The sequence below is a fragment of the Pseudophryne corroboree genome, chromosome 1 (genome assembly GCF_028390025.1).
Source record: "Pseudophryne corroboree isolate aPseCor3 chromosome 1, aPseCor3.hap2, whole genome shotgun sequence".
In the NCBI taxonomy this organism is placed as follows: domain Eukaryota; kingdom Metazoa; phylum Chordata; class Amphibia; order Anura; family Myobatrachidae; genus Pseudophryne; species Pseudophryne corroboree.
In genome coordinates this window covers 477,479,339-477,497,861 of record NC_086444.1, presented here as the reverse complement: position 1 = coordinate 477,497,861, position 18,523 = coordinate 477,479,339, and the positions used below count along the sequence as shown (strand labels likewise).

General features: G+C 48.8%; 1 long non-coding RNA gene across 1 annotated transcript in view; it reads left to right on the top strand.

Annotated features, from left to right (window-relative positions):
• The window catches only part of LOC134894376 (uncharacterized), a 30,740-nt gene extending 14,822 nt beyond the window's left edge, over positions 1 to 15,918 (top strand). Inside the window, exon 3 of the long non-coding RNA XR_010171782.1 lies at positions 15,521 to 15,918. This is a non-coding gene — a long non-coding RNA (uncharacterized LOC134894376). The remainder of the gene's footprint in view (positions 1 to 15,520) is intronic.
• The last annotated feature ends 2,605 nt before the right edge of the window (positions 15,919 to 18,523 follow it).

Here is an 18,523-nt window from a genome sequence, read left to right as displayed (position 1 = left end):
AGTGTTAACTTCTGAATGTTATCATCCTTGGTATTCACCATGGGTGGGACTAATAAACGTCTTTCAAGAAGAAAGAACAATCAGTAAGAGGCAAGTGGACTAGCCTGATACTGATCACAGCCCATGCAGACAGATAACCATTCAGTGATTTTTTTCAATGGAAAATGGTGCTGGAGCTTAGAAAATAAATTAGGACAAAATAGATCATGACCCCTATTATCACAGGCCGCACAGCTCGTGTAAGGCCACACCCTATACCCTTTCTCTCAAGTGTGCCACACCCCTTTTGATCCAAAAAAGTCCAGACACATTTAACTCAAATGATGAAAAATATTTGGTTTTCTTTTGACACGTAGCATAGCTTTGCCTCCCGATGCTCCTGTGAAGCCCTTCCCCTGGTTCTGATTGGCCAGCAGCACAGTATGTCATAGAGAATGGATGACCATCAGTGGGTGAAACCATGGAAGGTTTGCCTGTGGATTTTTTTTATACCATCAGTGATAGCCACCAATGGTACCTTCAATAGTGACAATCGATAGTTAACCCACCAATGGCCATCTCTAGCAAACCCAAACTGCATACTAATCTATATCAGTAAGCAGAATGGATTAAAAGCTACTGAGAATAGATATGCTTCTATGAAAAAAGAGGCGTTGGCTAGTAATGCACGCCATTCAGTAGCCATTTTATGGGAGTGTCGTGGGCATGTCAATGCAAGCGACTGCATTCACAACCGCAGGCATAGGAATCCATTGTCACATGGAGAAACTGCAACTGCAATAGGGCTGGATCAAGCTTCGGTGGTGCAAATGATGGTTGCATATAAGGACACACCAACTGGCATTACACTGTGCAAGGATGTTGTAAAAGTGGGCATCTCAGTCCGTGCACATTCAGGCCAAATTAATATACACTAGGCAAGGAGATTGTAAGCCCTTCACACTGATGATAACAGACACTACATATGGAACCAATAGAGTATATCTTTATTAAGGTAGCTTGCTGTTCTGTGGACACTGAGAATTCTGCACTTGTCTGGACCTGTCTTTCCTGTTTCCTTTTTCTTCTAGTCCATTCCACTTGTATCTGTTCCATTGTCTTTTTTGTCTCCATCATGACTGCCACCCCCCATTTCTCGTTTGCCTCACTCATGCCCACCCACTCCCTATCTTGTTTGTCTTACTCATTCCTGTCCTAGTGTGGGTCCTCGTTGATCATGTTACCATTAATGGGGAGGTCTGATGGTAAAAAGAACCCCATCACTTTGCTGTATTATGTATGCTTGTAGGGATTAGAGGTGGGATATACCAGTGACATGCGGTGGGGTGAGGCAGAGCCTTTCCTGTCATACTAGCGTTTGTGCCAGAGCTTTGACTGTATAAAGTATATAGAAAATACAAAGAATATGTTAGAAATATCTTCTTTGCATTATTCTAATATTTTTTATAGCCAAAACTCTGGAGTAAAAGTCTATGGCAGGTGAGGCAGTGCCTCCCCTGTGTATCTTTTCCGCACATCTCTAATCAAAACTAACCAAATTTCCAGGAGTTTATACTGCTGCACCTGTGTATAATGCCCAGATGTACTGTACCCTTTGGCTCATATATTGCATGTAAATCTGGCTCTGGTGCTAGCAAGTGGCTTCTGAGCCATTTAGCTCACCGCATGTCCCTGGGATATACTAAGCATCACACTGGTACCGCCACTTATCGGGTACATACCGGTGTTAATAATTCCGTGTTCATCTACGTGCAGGACCTCACCCAAATGTATCTGGGAGGAAGGACAGTCATGAATACCATCTCTCCTTGGGATACGGTCATTAGGTCGACCACACTTAGGTCAACAGTCATTAGGTCGACCTCTATTGGTCAACATGCATTAGGTCGACATGGTCACTAGGTCGATATGGTCACTAGGTCGACATGGAAAAAGGTCGAGATGCATTTTTCACTTTTTTCATTTTTTTAACTTTTTCTTACTTTACGATCCATGTGGACTACGATGCGAGGGGACACGGTGCACTAATTGGGGTTCCCGGTCACTTTACGAAGAAAACAACACACAAAAAAACCTCATGTCGACCTTTTTCCAGGTCGACCTAGTACATGTCGACCTAATGACCATGTCGACCAATAGTGGTTGACCTAATGACTGTCGACCTAAGTGTGGTCGACCTAATGACCCATACCCCTCTCCTCTGTGACAAGTATATTCCCCTACCAGACTGATACTACAAAACAATTGTTACAGGATTAAGTGGAAAATCATCACTGACAATCCTGGATTCAGACCCTGCATTTTCACTTGTTGGTCCTTGCGCACCAGGTGAAAAACCGTGAACTTACACCGTGCCAGGAAGAAAGGAGAGATCAAAATAGACAACACAGACACAAAGGGGAATTCAGATGTTTTATCAGGGGCCTAAAGTAATGGGTGTCCTGTCAGAGCAAATCAGTTGTTGCTCTAAATGGTCGCCCATTACTGCATAAACCTGAGTAAAGTCCTGGCTGCAACGCATAAAGTCCTATTTGGTCACCTAGATGGGATACTTTTCGCACATTTCTGCTCACCACTTTGTGCTGCTTTCACAGTCTCCCTGAAATGCTTAAGTATTATACTTATGCTCTGTGAGGCAAGAGTGTGCATTGTGAGCGGCGGTTCTTCACTGAGTCAGTGTATGTGAAGAACTGCTCACTGCGCCGGCTCTGTTCTACTTCCTGCCTGGAGCCAGGAGCGAGTCAGTTCTCTCATGAGTCATGAATCATCTCATTACAGTTACACACAGACAGAGCAGCAGTTCTTCTCATGAATCATGAATTATCTCATCACAGTTACACACAGACAGAGCAGACACAGGTGAACCGCCACTCACGTGGAGTCTGTTATTTATTGCAGGTGTGTAATTATAAGTATATGTATGTGTGCTTTCCTTTTTATTTAAGAGAGGATGTGTAAAGGGTGGCTCTTTATTTTCCTCCCCTGGAGAAGAGGGGCAGGGGATGGTAAAGTGGGTGCTGCTGCACGAATACCAATATTAATGTAATTAGTGAGCCTTCTCCTCCTCTCCCGGGACAGCTCCGCCTCCAGCCCAGGTGCCCCTGCTGCATGCTATTCAGGGTTTTTTATTAAAGGGGCGTGGTCACGGAGGTCCGTGATTAGGCCACGCCCCGACGCGTGTGTGTGTGTCTCAGCTCCCTCACCTGCCAGCTGCCCAGTCACCTCCACAGTCAACGCCGAAGCAGCCTACCAAAGTTCCGGCAAGCCCAGGCCCTGTCCGAAAATCTTCCCCCAGCCCCTGATTATGGCAGAGGCTCCGCCCCCTGACCCGTCCGTGGCTCCGCCTCCATACCACACGAAGCTCCGCCCCTAGCATCTGATGTGGCAATAGCAGCACATAAGCCTCTTCATTACTGTGTGGTGTGTATTCTGGAGCAGTCGGCCAGCACATGATAAACAGGACAGTAGAACCATGAGGTAGGAAGCTCCAGTTATATAAATATTCCATAGACAAAAAAACTTACGGTTTCACATGTCCCATTAAGGCTTCTTACACATGATCTGGCATTTCAGAAACCTGTTGTAACTCTTCCACTCAAACTCCAAAAAGCAATGAAATTACGATCATTAAGGCTGACGCCTTAATGGACGTGTTTCTTGCACAATACAGATATGGTATGCCATCACAGCCTGTGGGTAAGTGCAGATTCAGCACTCTCACAGAGTGAGATTGCTGTCACTCACACAATGGTGGAGCTGCTAATTCACACATGCAGTCTATGCAACTGAAGGTCTGAGCAGTTATGTAGTTCACCCATCCTGCTCAGTGTCCACAACCATCCCATTTGGTCACCACAACAATCCCACCTTGTTCCAACATCCTTCTCACTCCATACATCCATCTTAATTTAGTATACATTTAGCTTCCTCAAACATCTTAGTTAATTGCTAAAACTTTAATACCCCATCTACGGTCTATGCATCTACACTTCCTCTATAAGCCTCCATGCTGCTCTGTTTTCCCCAATCCCTACTGCTGTGTTCTCCTATGTGTGCTGGTCTGTATTCACTTATCTGCACCATCTGTCTTTCCCCATCTGTGCCTTGTCCATACCACCGTTTCCTTCTCTCTGCACTGCTCAGTGTTTCCCTCTTCAACGTCACTCTGCCTCCTCCCATACATGCTATACTGTCTTCTCTCCCATCTGCCCCAGTTTTCTACCCATCCGTGCAAGTGTTTTCAACCCATCTGCATTATTGACCCCCATCCGCACCACTCTGCCTCCCCTTCCCATACATGCTGCTTAATCTCCCCCCATCCACACCACTCTTACCCCATTCATGTAGCGGACATCGCCGACATCCTGAAGGTAAGTATCAGGGTCACTGTTAGTGTTAGGGCCCGGGGAGGGGAAAGTGTTAGCATTAGCCACCCCCCTCCGAGGATTAGACATAGCTGCCAAGCCCCAAGGGTACGTAAAATACTTACCCCCTCCGATATTGGGACTTCCTTCCCCTCATCCATGCCACTGTTTCTTTCCATCTGTACTGCTCTCACCCCTTTACATCTGTGCTGCTCTGTCCCACTCATCCACACGGCACTGTCCACCCATCCACACCATTCTGTATTCCCACCACCTGTGCCACTGTCTTTTCCCCATCTGCACCATTCTTTCTGCCATCTGTGCCACTCTTTCCCCATCTGTTGCACTCTGTCTTACCTCATCCCGTCTGCACCACTGTTTTCTGTGTTTCTTTGTCCCACCATCAGTGCTGCTTAGTCTTCCCCCTATCTACACATTTCTGTCCCCTCATCCACATTGCTCTGTCTCCTCCCCCAAATCCACGCCACTCTTACCTCATCCAAGCAGCTTTGTCTTCCACTCAGACCTTCCGTTGCATAGACTGCATGTGTGTATTCCAATGTGCACACAAATCTGTGAATTAGCAGCTCCACCATTGTGTGAGTGACAGCAATCTCACTCTGTGAGAGTGCTGAATCTGCACTTACCCACAGGCTGTGATGGTATACCATATCTGTATTGTGCAAGAAACACGGCCATGAAGGCGTCAGCCTTAATGATCGTAATTTCATTGCTTTTTGGAGTTTGAGTGGAAGAGTTACAACAGGTTTCTGAAATGCCAGATCATGTGTAAGAAGCCTTAATGGGACATGTGAAACCGTAAGGTTTTTTGTCTATGGAATTTCATAGCTTTTTTTCAATTTATTTTTTGTAATTCAGAAATGTAAATTTCACTGTAAGAATAAACATTTGATTTTTTTAAATGTTTAACAATAACACACCCCTGGCAACGAGCATTACCCCTGGCCACAAGCATTACAAACCCCTGGCAATGAGTATGACACCTGTCCCTGAGCATGAAATCCCTGGCAATGAGCAAGACAGCAAGCCTACGAAACCCCAGGCAATGAGCATGACACCCAGCGTGTAGAAGCTTTACTGTAGGGCATAATGTATCACGGGCATTAAAGTGTGGGGCATATGGTGCAGTGTGGGGCTTAATATGGTGAAAAACATTTTTTCCCTGTGGTGGCCAAGGTCTGTTGGTGCAGGGCCAAAAACTGGGGTGTAAGGTAGTCTTTTCTGGTGAGGCCATGCCCATTTTAATGAGCCCACGCCCCTTGCCTGGAGCACAGCATTCTGCAGCTTTTACATTTCCCCAATGGCGGAACAGCGAGAGAGATACAGACCAGGGGCAGCGAGAGAGAGAGAGAGACAGACCAGGGGCAGCAAGAGAGAGACAGACAGACCAAAGGCAGCGAGAGAGAGAGATACCAGGGCCAGCGAGAGAGACAGAGACAGACAGGGGAAGTGGCGGAACTAGAGAATAGTGGGCCCAGGTGCAACAATATGCATTGGGCCCCTATCCCTTACTCAAATTAGGGATCGCATGCGCCACAAAAAAAACTGTAAGTGGGTGACTGAAGTAGGGGTGACAGGGAGATAGTGTGCAAGTAAGGCAAGAGTGACAGGGAGATAGTGGGTGACTGAGGCAGGGCTGACATGAACATAGTGGGTGACTGAAGCAGGGGTGACAAGGAGATAGTGTGCGAGTAAGGCAGGAGTGACTGGTAGATAGTGGGTGACTGAGGCAGGGGTGACAGGGAGATAGTGGGTGACTGGTGAGGCAGGGGTGACAGGGAGATAGTGGGTGACTGAGGCAGGGGTGACAAGTAGAGAGTAGATGACTGAGGCAGGGGTGACAGGTAGAGTTGGTGACTGAGGAAGTTTGACAGGTAGAGTTGGTGACTGAAACAGGGGTGACAGAGAGTGGGTGACTGAGGCAGGGGTGACAGGGAGATAGTGGGTGACTGAAGCAGGGGTGACAAGGAGATAGTGGGTGACTGAAGCAGGGGTGACAGGGAGATAGTGTGCGAGTAAGGCAGGAGTGACTGGTAGATAGTGGGTGACTGAGGCAGGGGTGACAGGGAGATAGTGGGTGACTGGTGAGGCAGGGGTGACAGGGAGATAGTGGGTGACTGAAGCAGGGGTGACAGGGAGATAGTGGGTGACTGAGGCCGGGATGACAAGGAGATAGTGGGTGACTGAGGCAGGGGTGACAGGGAGATAGTTGGTGACTGAGGCAGGGGTGACAAGTAGAGAGTAGATGACTGATGCAGGAGTGACAGGGAGATAGTGGGCGACTGAGGCAGGGGTGACATGGACATAGTGGGTGACTGAGGCAGGAGTGACAAGTAGAGAGTAGATGACTGAGGCAGGGGTGACAGGGAGATAGTGGGTGAGTGAGGCCGGGGTGACAGGGAGATAGTGGGTGACTGAGGCCGGGGTGACAGGGAGATAGTGGGTGACTGAGGCTGGGGGGACAGGGAGATAGTGGGTGACTGAGGCTGGGGGACAGGGAGATAGTGGGTGACTGAGACTGGGGGGACAGGGAGATAGTGGGTGACTGAGGCCGGGGGGACAGGGAGATAGTGGGTGACTGAGGTAGGGGTGACAGGGAGATAGTGGGTGACTGAGGCCGGGATGACAAGGAGATAGTGGGTGACTGAGGCAGGGGTGACAGGGAGATAGTTGGTGACTGAGGCAGGGGTGACAGGGAGATAGTGGATGACTGAGGCAGGGGTGACAAGTAGAGAGTAGATGACTGAGGCAGGGGTGACAGGGAGATAGTGGGCGACTGAGGCAGGGGTGACATGGACATAGTGGGTGACTGAGGCAGGAGTGACAAGTAGAGAGTAGATGACTGAGGCAGGGGTGACAGGGAGATAGTGGGTGAGTGAGGCCGGGGTGACAGGGAGATAGTGGGTGACTGAGGCCGGGGTGACAGGGAAATAGTGGGTGACTGAGGCTGGGGAGACAGGGAGATAGTGGGTGACTGAGGCCGGGGGGACAGGGAGATAGTGGGTGACTGAGGCTGGGGGGACAGGGAGATAGTGGGTGACTGAGGCCGGGGGGACAGGGAGATAGTGGGTGACTGAGGTAGGGGTGACAGGGAGATAGTGGGTGACTGAGGCCGGGATGACAAGGAGATAGTGGGTGACTGAGGCAGGGGTGACAGGGAGATAGTTGGTGACTGAGGCTGGGGTGACAGGGAGATAGTGGGTGACTGAGGCAGGGGTGACAAGTAGAGAGTAGATGACTGAGGCAGGGGTGACAGGGAGATAGTGGGTGACTGAGGCAGGGGTGACATGGACATAGTGGGTGACTGAGGCAGGGGTGACAAGTAGAGAGTAGGTGACTGAGGCAGCGGTGACAGGGAGATAGTGGGTGACTGAGGCCGGGGGGACAGGTAGAGTTGGTGACTGAGGCAGGGTGACAGAGTGGGTGACTGAGGCAGGGGCGACAGGGAGATAGTGGGTGACTGAGGCAGGGGTGACAAGTAGAGAGTCGATGACTGAGGCAGGGGTGACAGGGAGATAGTGGGTGACTGAGGCAGGGGTGAAAGGGAGATAGTGGGTTACTGAGGCAGGGGTGAAAGGGATATAGTGGGTGACTGAGGCAGGGGTGACATGGACATAGTGGGTGACTGAGCCAGGGGTGACAAGTAGAGAGTAGATGACTGAGGCCGGGATGACAGGGAGATAGTGGGTGACTGAGACAGGGGTGACAGGTAGAGTTGGTGACTGAGGTAAGGGTGACAGAGAGTTGGTGACTGAGGCAGGGGCGACAGGGAAATAGTGGGTGACTGAGGCAGGGATGACGGAAAAAGTGGGTGACTGAGGCAGGGGAGACAAGGAGATAGTGGGTGACTGAGGCAGGGGTGACAGGGAGATAATGGGTGACTGAGGCAGGGGTGACAGGGAGAAAGTGGGTGACTGAGTCAGGGGTGACAAGTAGAGAGTAGATGACTGAGGCAGGGGTGACAGGGAGATAGTTGGCGACTGAGGCAGGGGTGATATGGACATAGTGGGTGACTGAGGCAGGAGTGACAAGTAGAGAGTAGATGACTGAGGCAGGGGTGACAGGGAGATAGTGGGTGACTGAGGCCGGGGTGACAGGGAGATAGTGGGTGACTGAGGCTGGGGGGACAGGGAGATAGTGGGTGACTGAGGCCGGGGGGACAGGGAGATAGTGGGTGACTGAGGCAGGGGTGACAGGGAGATAGTGGGTGACTGAGGCCGGGATGACAAGGAGATAGTGGGTGACTGAGGCAGGGGTGACAGGGAGATAGTTAGTGACTGAGGCAGGGGTGACAGGGAGATAGTGGGTGACTGAGGCAGGGGTGACAAGTAGAGAGTAGATGACTGAGGCAGGGGTGACAGGGAGATAGTGGGCGACTGAGGCAGGGGTGACATGGACATAGTGGGTGACTGAAGCAGGGGTGACAAGTAGAGAGTAGATGACTGAGGCCGGGATGACAGGGAGATAGTGGGTGACTGAGACAGGGGTGACAGGTAGAGTTGGTGACTGAGGTAGGGGTGACAGAGAGTTGGTGACTGCGGCAGGGGCGACAGGGAAATAGTGGGTGACTGAGGCAGGGATGACGGAAAAAGTGGGTGACTGAGGCAGGGGAGACAAGGAGATAGTGGGTGACTGACGCAGGGGTGACAGGGAGATAATGGGTGACTGAGGCAGGGGTGACAGGGAGAAAGTGGGTGACTGAGGCAGGGGTGACAAGTAGAGAGTAGATGACTGAGGCAGGGGTGACAGGGAGATAGTTGGCGACTGAGGCAGGGGTGATATGGACATAGTGGGTGACTGAGGCAGGAGTGACAAGTAGAGAGTAGATGACTGAGGCAGGGGTGACAGGGAGATAGTGGGTGACTGAGGCCGGGGTGACAGGGAGATAGTGGGTGACTGAGGCTGGGGGGACAGGGAGATAGTGGGTGACTGAGGCCGGGGGGACAGGGAGATAGTGGGTGACTGAGGAAGGGGTGACAGGGAGATAGTGGGTGACTGAGGCCGGGATGACAAGGAGATAGTGGGTGACTGAGGCAGGGGTGACAGGGAGATAGTTGGTGACTGAGGCAGGGGTGACAGGGAGATAGTGGGTGACTGAGGCAGGGGTGACAAGTAGAGAGTAGATGACTGAGGCAGGGGTGACAGGGAGATAGTGGGCGACTGAGGCAGGGGTGACATGGACATAATGGGTGACTGAGGCAGGGGTGACAAGTAGAGAGTAGATGACTGAGGCCGGGATGACAGGGAGATAGTGGGTGACTAAGACAGGGGTGACAGGTAGAGTTGGTGACTGAGGTAGGGGTGACAGAGAATAGATGACTGAGGCAGGGGCGATAGGGAAATAGTGGGTGACTGAGGCAGGGATGACGGAAATAGTGGGTGACTGAGGCAGGGGAGACAAGGAGATAGTGGGTGACTGAGGCAGGGGTGACAGGGAGATAATGGGTGACTGAGACAGGGGTGACAGGGAGACAGTGGGTGACTGTGACAGGGAGACAGTGGGTGACTGGGTGGTCTTCTGTTTGCCGGTGGCCGGGCTCCTGACGACCAACATACTGGCGCCGGAATCCCAACCGCCGGCATACCGACATCTTTTTTCCCTCTTGGGGGTCCATGACCCCCCTGGAGGGAGTATAGATAGCGTGGCGAGCCACCGTGCCCGCAGCGTGGTGAGCGTAGCGAGCCCGCAAGGGGCTCATTTGCGCTTGCCCAGCTGTCGGTATGCCGGCGGTCGGGATTCCGGCAACCAGCATACCCTGCTACACCCGGGTGACTGAGACAGGGCTGACAGGGAGATAGTGGGTGACAGGTATAGAGTGAGTGACTGAGGCAGAGGTGCAGAAAGATGGCGGCCGCAGTGTGCGACCCTGTCCCAGTGGTTTCCCTCCCTGGCTCCCCACTCACCTCACCCTGTGATCCAGGCTCTCTCTTTGGGCAGTGCAGCAGGGGTGAGAGCACACCTCGGGAGGAGATGAGAAGGCAGCGGCAGCACCCTCCACATATGGTACTCTCTGCGATGTAACGGTCAGGCTGGCCCTGTATATACACACACATAGTAAAAGACACACATATAGCAAAACACACATACACACATATGACAAAAAACACAAACAGCTAAACACACATAGCAAAAATAGGATTTTAATACCTACCGGTAGATCCTTTTCTCTTAGTCCATAGAGGATGCTGGGGACTCCAAAAGGACCATGGGGTATAGATGGGATCCACAGGAGACATGGGCACTTTAAGACTTTAAATGGGTGTGAACTGGCTCCTCCCTCTATGCCCCTCCTCCAGACCTCAGTTATAGGAACTGTGCCCAGGGAGACGGACATTTCGAGGAAAAGGATTTTTGTTAACTAAGGGTGAGATACATACCAGCTCACACCACAACACACCGTACAACATGGCTTTTAACCAAATACCAGTTAACGGAATGAACCAAAATCAGCAACAGGCTGATCACAACTGAAACACAGCTTTTGTGTAACATAAGCAATAACTATAGCAAGAACTGCAGATAGAGGCTCTCATTCCGAGTTGTTCGCTCGCAAGCGGATTTTAGCAGATTTACTCATGCTAAGCCGCCGCCTACTGGGAGTGAATCTTAGCATCTTAAAATTGCGAACGATGTATTCGCAATATTGCGATTACACACCTCGTAGCAGTTTCTGAGTAGCTCCAAACTTACTCGGCATCTGCGATCAGTTCAGTGCTTGTCGTTCCTGGTTTGACGTCACAAACACACCCAGCGTTCGTTCAGACACTCCTCCGTTCCTCCGGCCACTCCTGCGTTTTTCCCGGAAACGGTAGCGTTTTTTCCCACACGCCCATAAAATGGCCTGTTTCCGCCCAGTAACACCCATTTCCTGTCAATCACATTACGATCGCCAGAACGATGAAAAAGCCGTGAGTAAAATTCCTAACTGCATAGCAAATTTACTTGGTGCAGTCGCAGTGCGGACATTGCGCATGCGCATTAAGCGGAAAATCGCTGCGATGCGAAGATTTTTACCGAGCGAACAACTCGGAATGAGGGCCAGAGTCCGCACTGGGACGGGCGCTCAGCATCCTCTACGGACTAAGAGAAAAGGATTTACCGGTAGGTATTAAAATCCTATTTTCTCCTACGTCCTAGAGGATGCTGGAGACTCCAAAAGTACCATGGGGATTATACCAAAGCTCCAGAACGGGCGGGGAGAGTGCGGATGACTCTGCAGCACCAATTGAGCAAACATGAGGTCCTCATCAGCCAGGGTATCAAACTTGTAGAATTTTGCAAAAGTGTTTGAACCCGACCAAGTAGCTGCTCGGCAAAGCTGTAACACCGAGACCCCTCGGGCAGCCGCCCAAGATGAGCCCACCTTTATGGTAGAATGGGCCTTTACCGATTTCGGTAACGGCAATCCAGCTGTAGAATGCACATGCTGAATCGTATTACAGATCCAGCGTGCAATAGTCTGTTTTGAAGCAGGAGCCCCAATCTTGTTGGGAGCATACAGGACAAACAGAGCCTCTGTTTTCCTAATACGAGCCATTCTGGCGACATAAATCTTCAAAGCTCTGACTACATCGAGAGAATTCGAATCAGCCAAGGCTTCAGTAGCCACAGGCACCACAATAGGCTGGTTCATGTGAAACGAAGAAACCACCTTTGGTAGAAATTGTTGACAAGTTCTAAATTCCGCTCTAACCACATGGAAAATCAAATAGGGGCTTTTGTGAGACAAAGCCGCCAATTCGGACACCCGCCTTGCGGACGCCAAGGCCAATAGCATGACCACTTTCCAAGTGAGAAATTTCAACTCAACCTTCTGTAAAGGTTCAAACCAATGTGACATAAGGAACTGTAACACCACGTTAAGATCCCATGGTGCCACTGGGGGCACAAGTGGAGGTTGGATGTGCAGCACGTCTTTCACAAAAGTCTGTACTTCTGGAAGCGAGGCCAATTCCGTTTGAAAGAAAATCGATAAGGCCGAAATCTGCACTTTAATGGAGCCTAACTTTAAGCCCGCATCCACACATGCTTGCAGAAAATGGAGAAAACGACCCAGCTGAAATTCTTCCGTAGGAGCCTTTTTGGATTCACACCAAGACACATATTTCCTCCAAATACGGTGATAATGCTTCGCCGTTACCTCCTTTCTAGCTTTAAGTAGAGTGCGGATGACTTCCCTGGGAATACCCTTTCTAGCTAGGATTTGGCATTCAACCGCCATGCCGTCAAACGCAACCGCGGTAAGTCTTGGAACACGCACGGCCCTTGCTGTAACAGATCCTATCTTAGAGGAAGAGGCCAGGGATCTCCTGTGAGTAATTCCTGAAGATCTGGATACCAGGCCCTCCGTGGCCAATCTGGAACGAGTATCGCCTGAACCCTTGTTCTTCTTATGATCCTTATCACCTTTGGGATGAGTGGAAGTGGAGGGAACACATAGACCGACTGAAACACCCACGGTGTCACTAGTGCATCCACCGCTATTGCTTGAGGGTCCCTCGACCTGGAACAATATGTCTGAAGCTTCTTGTTGAGGCAAGACGCCATCATGTCTATTTGAGGAAGTCCCCAACGACTTGTCACTTCTGCAAAGACCTCTTGATGAAGACCCCACTCTCCTGGATGGAGATCATGTCTGCTGAGGAAGTCTGCTTCCCAGTTGTCCACACCTGGAATGAAGACCGCTGACAGAGCGCTTGGATGTTTTTCCGCCCAGCGGAGAACTTTTGTGGCCTCCGCCATTGCCGCTCTGCTCTTTGTTCCGCCCTGGCGGTTTATGTACGCCACTGCTGTAATGTTGTCCAAGTGAATCAGGACGGGCAGGCCTCGAAGAAGAAGTTCCGCTTGTAGAAGGCCGTTGTAGATGGCCCTTAATTCCAGAATGTTTATGTGCAGACAAGCTTCCTGGCTTGACCATTTTCCCTGGAAATTTTGACCTTGTGTGACTGCTCCCCAACCTCAGAGACTTGCATCCGTGGTCACCAGGATCCAATCCTGGATCCCGAACCTGCATTCCTCCAGGAGGTGAGAACTTTGGAGCCACCACAGGAGAGAAACTCTGGTCCTGGAAGATAGGATTATTTTCCGGTGCATGTGCAGGTGAGACCCGGACCACTTGTCCAACAGGTCTCACTGAAACACCCTGACATGGAAACTGCCAAACGGAATGGCCTCGTAGGCCGCCACCATCTTCCCCAGCACCCGAGTGCATTGATGAATCGACACTCTTGCCGGTTTCAGAATCCCTTTGACCATGTTCTGGATTTCCAGAGCTTTTTCCACTGGGAGAAAAACTCTCTGTAGGTCCGTCTCCAGAATCATGGCCAAGAATGACAGCCGTGTTGTCGGAACCAACTGTGACTTTGGCAAATTCAGGAGCCAACCATGTTGTTGCAGCACTGTCAGGGAGAGCGCAACGTTTCTTAGTAACTGCTCCTTTGATCTCGCCTTTATCAGGAGATCGTCCAAGTACGGGATAATTGTGACACATTGCTTTCGCAGGAGCACCATAATTTCCGCGATTATTTTGGTGAAAATCCTCGGAGCCGTGGAAAGCCCAAACGGCAACGTCTGAAATTGGTAATGGCAATCCTGAACAGCAAACCTCAGGTAAGATTGATGTGGAGGATATATGGGGACATGTAGGTAAGCATTCTTTATGTCGACTGACACCATAAAATCCCCCCCTTCCAGACTGGATATCACTGCTCGGAGAGATTCCATTTTGAATTTGAATCTTTTCAAATACAGATTGAGGGATATTAAGTTCAGAATTGGTCTGACCGAGCCATCCGGCTTCGGGACCACGAACAGGCTTGAATAAAACCCTTCTCCCTGTTGTGACGGGGGTACCGCGACAATGACTTGCTGTTGACACAGCTTTTGTATTGCAGCGCACACTACTTCCCTTTCCAGAAGATAAGCTGGCAAGGCCGATTTGAAAAGTCGGTGAGTGGGCACGTCTTGAAACTCCAGTTTGTACCCTTGGGTCACAATTTCCAGCACCCAAGGATCCAGGCCTGAGTGAGCCCAGACCCGACTGAAGAGCTGAAGACGTGCACCCACTGGTGCGGACTCCCGCAGCGGAGCCCCAGCGTCATGCGGTGGACATGGTTGAAGCCGGGGAGGACTTCTGCTCCTGGGGGCTTGCCACAGCCGGCGATCTTTTTCCCCTTCCCTGACCTCTAGCGGCAAGGAAGGAGGACCCTCGTCCTTTTTTGAATTTATTAGACCAAAAGGACTGCATCTGATACTGAGGCGTTTTCTTTTGCTGTGGAGGGACAAAATGTAGAAAAGATGACTTACCCACGGTAGCTGTAGATACCAGGTCCGCGAGGCCTTCACCAAACAAAACTCCACCTTTATAGGGCAGAGCATCCATAGCCTTTTTAGAGTCAGCATCACCATTCCATTGATTAGTCCACAATGCTCTCCTAGCCGAGATTGCCATGGCATTGGCCCTTGATCCCAAGAGGCCAATATCTCTCGCAGCCTCCTTTAAATAGACCGCAGCGTCCCTGATATGACCCAGCGTCAAAAGCACGCTATCCCTATCCAGGGTGTCTATTTCAGATGACAAGGTATCTGCCCACTTTTCAATAGCGCTACTCACCCATGCCGATGCCACGGCCGGCCTGAGAGGCATAACCATAGTGACATAAATAGATTTCAAGGTAGTTTCCTGCTTACGATCCGCAGGATCCTTTAGGGCTGCCGTGTCAGGGGACGGCAGCGCCACCTTCTTGAACAACTATGAATGCCAAATTGATTTCTCACAAACATTTAAAATGCCCGCTCTAATATATATTGCAGACGCCAGGCACATCTTACTACCATATATACGATAAAAGTGCGCTGTACATCGCACAACACTGCATCCCATAAGAGAAAACAATACACCCACACGTTATCTGAGTTCCAAAGCTCATTGATGTATATATTTGTTGTTAAAAGGATATGGATTCAATATATATTACAAAGTACAGTATACCTATAGTTACAACTCATACAGTAAGCAGTTAATACATAAAGTTACATACAATTACATGCCAGCGATACAATACCATTATCCTTATGTTATATCAATTTGTCCCTCCATATGACTCTCTCTCTCTCTCTCTCTCTGTAAAATCAGGCAAGACCTCCATCGTCTGGGACCGATCAGCAACTCCTCCATCATCCTCTGAGATCAAAAGCAACTAACTCTGAGACCCCCAGAAACAGGAACTACCTTCCTGTGTGACTAGTTCCTGGGGGAGGGGTCTCTCTCTCATTCATGAATGAGTCACTATTCTCTTTGTATATGCTGATCAGGTTCAGCCCTGAAGACTGCCAAAGGGCTGACCTGTGTTCCCTGTTCACTGTATCATTCATTGTTCTAACAAAGTGATTTTAGCTTTATACATTCAAACATAACTATCCGCTGCAATGTCCTACAACTTAATAACAAGTATCAAATTAATCTACACACCAATCTGCTTGTTTTAAAAGTAAACATGACAGGTGTATCTGGTTCCGTTCAAATAATACACATTCATGACATTAATTCATTAGGTGATTTTAAATCACCATGATGTCTGGCGCTTGATATTATTATAATTATGTACTGTATGAAATAAGTGTCGAATCAATCTCTGTGGCATGTCCGTGTAAATGCGTGTGTTACCATATATTGCTGTGCTCGCTGCGCATATTTGCAAGTATAGCGACTTAAATGTGTGTAGTTTGTATGTTCTCTTTATGTAATATTTTTGACTTTGACAGTCCACCATTTGGCAGTAAACAATAACTGCCATCAATTATTAACATAAGAAAAAATATTTCATACAATAATCGGTGACCTAGACACAAGTATGTATGCATTTCACAAATCAGACACTTGACTATATTTGGGGAAGACAGGGAGGAGGACGAGACATCCTCTATATGCACTCGGCGGTCACGGGAGCACTGGTTGGGTGTGGGACAACATTCAACCTATAGAGTATGCTGGGACAGTGCTTTGGCCTATAATGTCTGATTTGCGGCGAACATTTCACACATACATGTACCTACGTCTTTGTACACTGATGTTTGGATTCGATTGAGGTTCTGCTGGGTAGGTGAAAAAGACACAAACAAATCGTGACCGTGACATATAAAATTTTTATGATCTACATATTCCTATCATTTTCTGAACATTGTTTTCATTTCTGGAACATATGCTAGTTCTGTTTAATCATTGAACAAGGGTTATAAGTAGTGTCCTTCCTAAATAACATAAACCTTCGGAGTTCGGGGAGAGCCACTCATAAACCTTTCTTCCACATATGTTAGTGAGCTCTTTATCTGCAGTGTGAGAATAACCATTGTCTGACTGTTCCTGATTACCTCTGAACTCCATAACTACTAGAACTTTGATTTTTCTCTGACTTTAACAAACTGATCGGCTAATCCTGGGATCCTATAAGGAGATCACTCCTTCCTACAGAACCAGTTCCAGTCCCACACTCGACTCCTCATAAAAAAACCTCGCAAAAATAGAATATCCTGAAAGAAAATGTTTGTCAGCGGGAAAGAGAGAAAAGAGAAATAGAACAAAACAACTCTTGTTCATAACAAATCAATTACAATGACTGGTCTTTCTGCAGTCATTTAGTACGCTCAGGTAGTGTCCAACAGTGCCGCCTCTCAGTCTTCACGGAACAGAGTCTCTGGTGATACGAGGTTCTCTTTGCCTTGCTCTTTGAAAACACAGTTCACTTGGAACACACAGTTCACTTTGCTCTCCACCTTGCTCTTTGAACACACAGTTCACTTGGAACACACAGTTCACTTCAAACACACAGTTCACAAACTCGATGAATGTGAGCAATAAACTACTTTGTCACGAGTTCTCTCTGGATCAGCGACCTTCTTGCAGTGGGACGAGTGGATCCAAGTCTTTCTTTCGGCGACCTTTAGTGCTGTCAACAAATCTTGGTATGGTCCTTCCCATCTGTCTATTAGGCAACCTGAGCGTAAGGGCAATCACACAGTCTCTTGGTTCATAATCAATACAATTAGCATTTGGTATACCAGCAATCAACAGTTTCAAGTTCTTTGTCAAGTTCTCAAATGCTGGCTCATCTCAATAAGGTACTGTACTATCACCTCATTGGTATATTTCTGATCATTGTGTGGATTAATCATGACATGAGGTTGTCTTCCAAAAACAACCCAAAAAGACACAAATACCAAAACAAAAACAAATTTCAAAGAGGGCGATTCGTCGAGTGAAGATCTGAGAGTGGTTCCGAAGCTACATAATACTAGTGGCAGTATCTATGATCACAATAGTACAATTTCAGGCTTTGCTCCTACTTCTAGGGGTACCATTATCTACACACAAATTTCTGCGCAATTTTTCTTTGCGGTAAACACAGCAGCATCCGTGGCGGCAGGAAATGCCTCTACCCAGTTTGAGTAAACATCAGTGCACACCAATACATAACAATAATTCCTAAAGGGTGTTAACTGTACAAAGTCGATTTGTATTTCCTAAAAAAGATCCGTCTGCAGGAGCGATATGGAATGGCTCTGTTGGTATTGCTTTACCAATATTCTTCCTCAAGCAAGTAAGACAGGTCATTGCTCTCTTTACCTGCATGAGAATAGAATCCTGGCGCACACCAGTAGGCTCTCATCAGCCTGCACCTACCCTCTTTGCCTAGATGAGTCAGACCGTGTGCCACCTCAGCTAGACTTGGAAGGTATACTCTGGGGGCTACTGGCTTACCGTGTCCACCTGCCCACAGTCCTGAGGACTCCTGGCCATACCCCTTTGTCCTCCAGACTGCCTCTTCCTGCAGGGAACACAAATTTTTTGTATCTTAATTTAACTATCGTGTGTTTGTAATGTAGAGTACCATGAGCATAACTCAAAAAAAAGAAAAGAAAAAAGAAACATCTCTAGAGGAGAGAAAGAAGAAGAAAATGAAAAAGAAAATGTCAGGTTTGCCATTCACCAACAGGCACATCAGTGTCTATTCGAAATTTCCCTTCACCAGTATTCCCATTCTCCACCCTTTGTGCATGACAAGGCACACTGCAGTAATACTGGTGTCATCGTGTTGTTGAGATATACTGGGTTCGGGCAGAACTGTGAAGGACCTAGGCA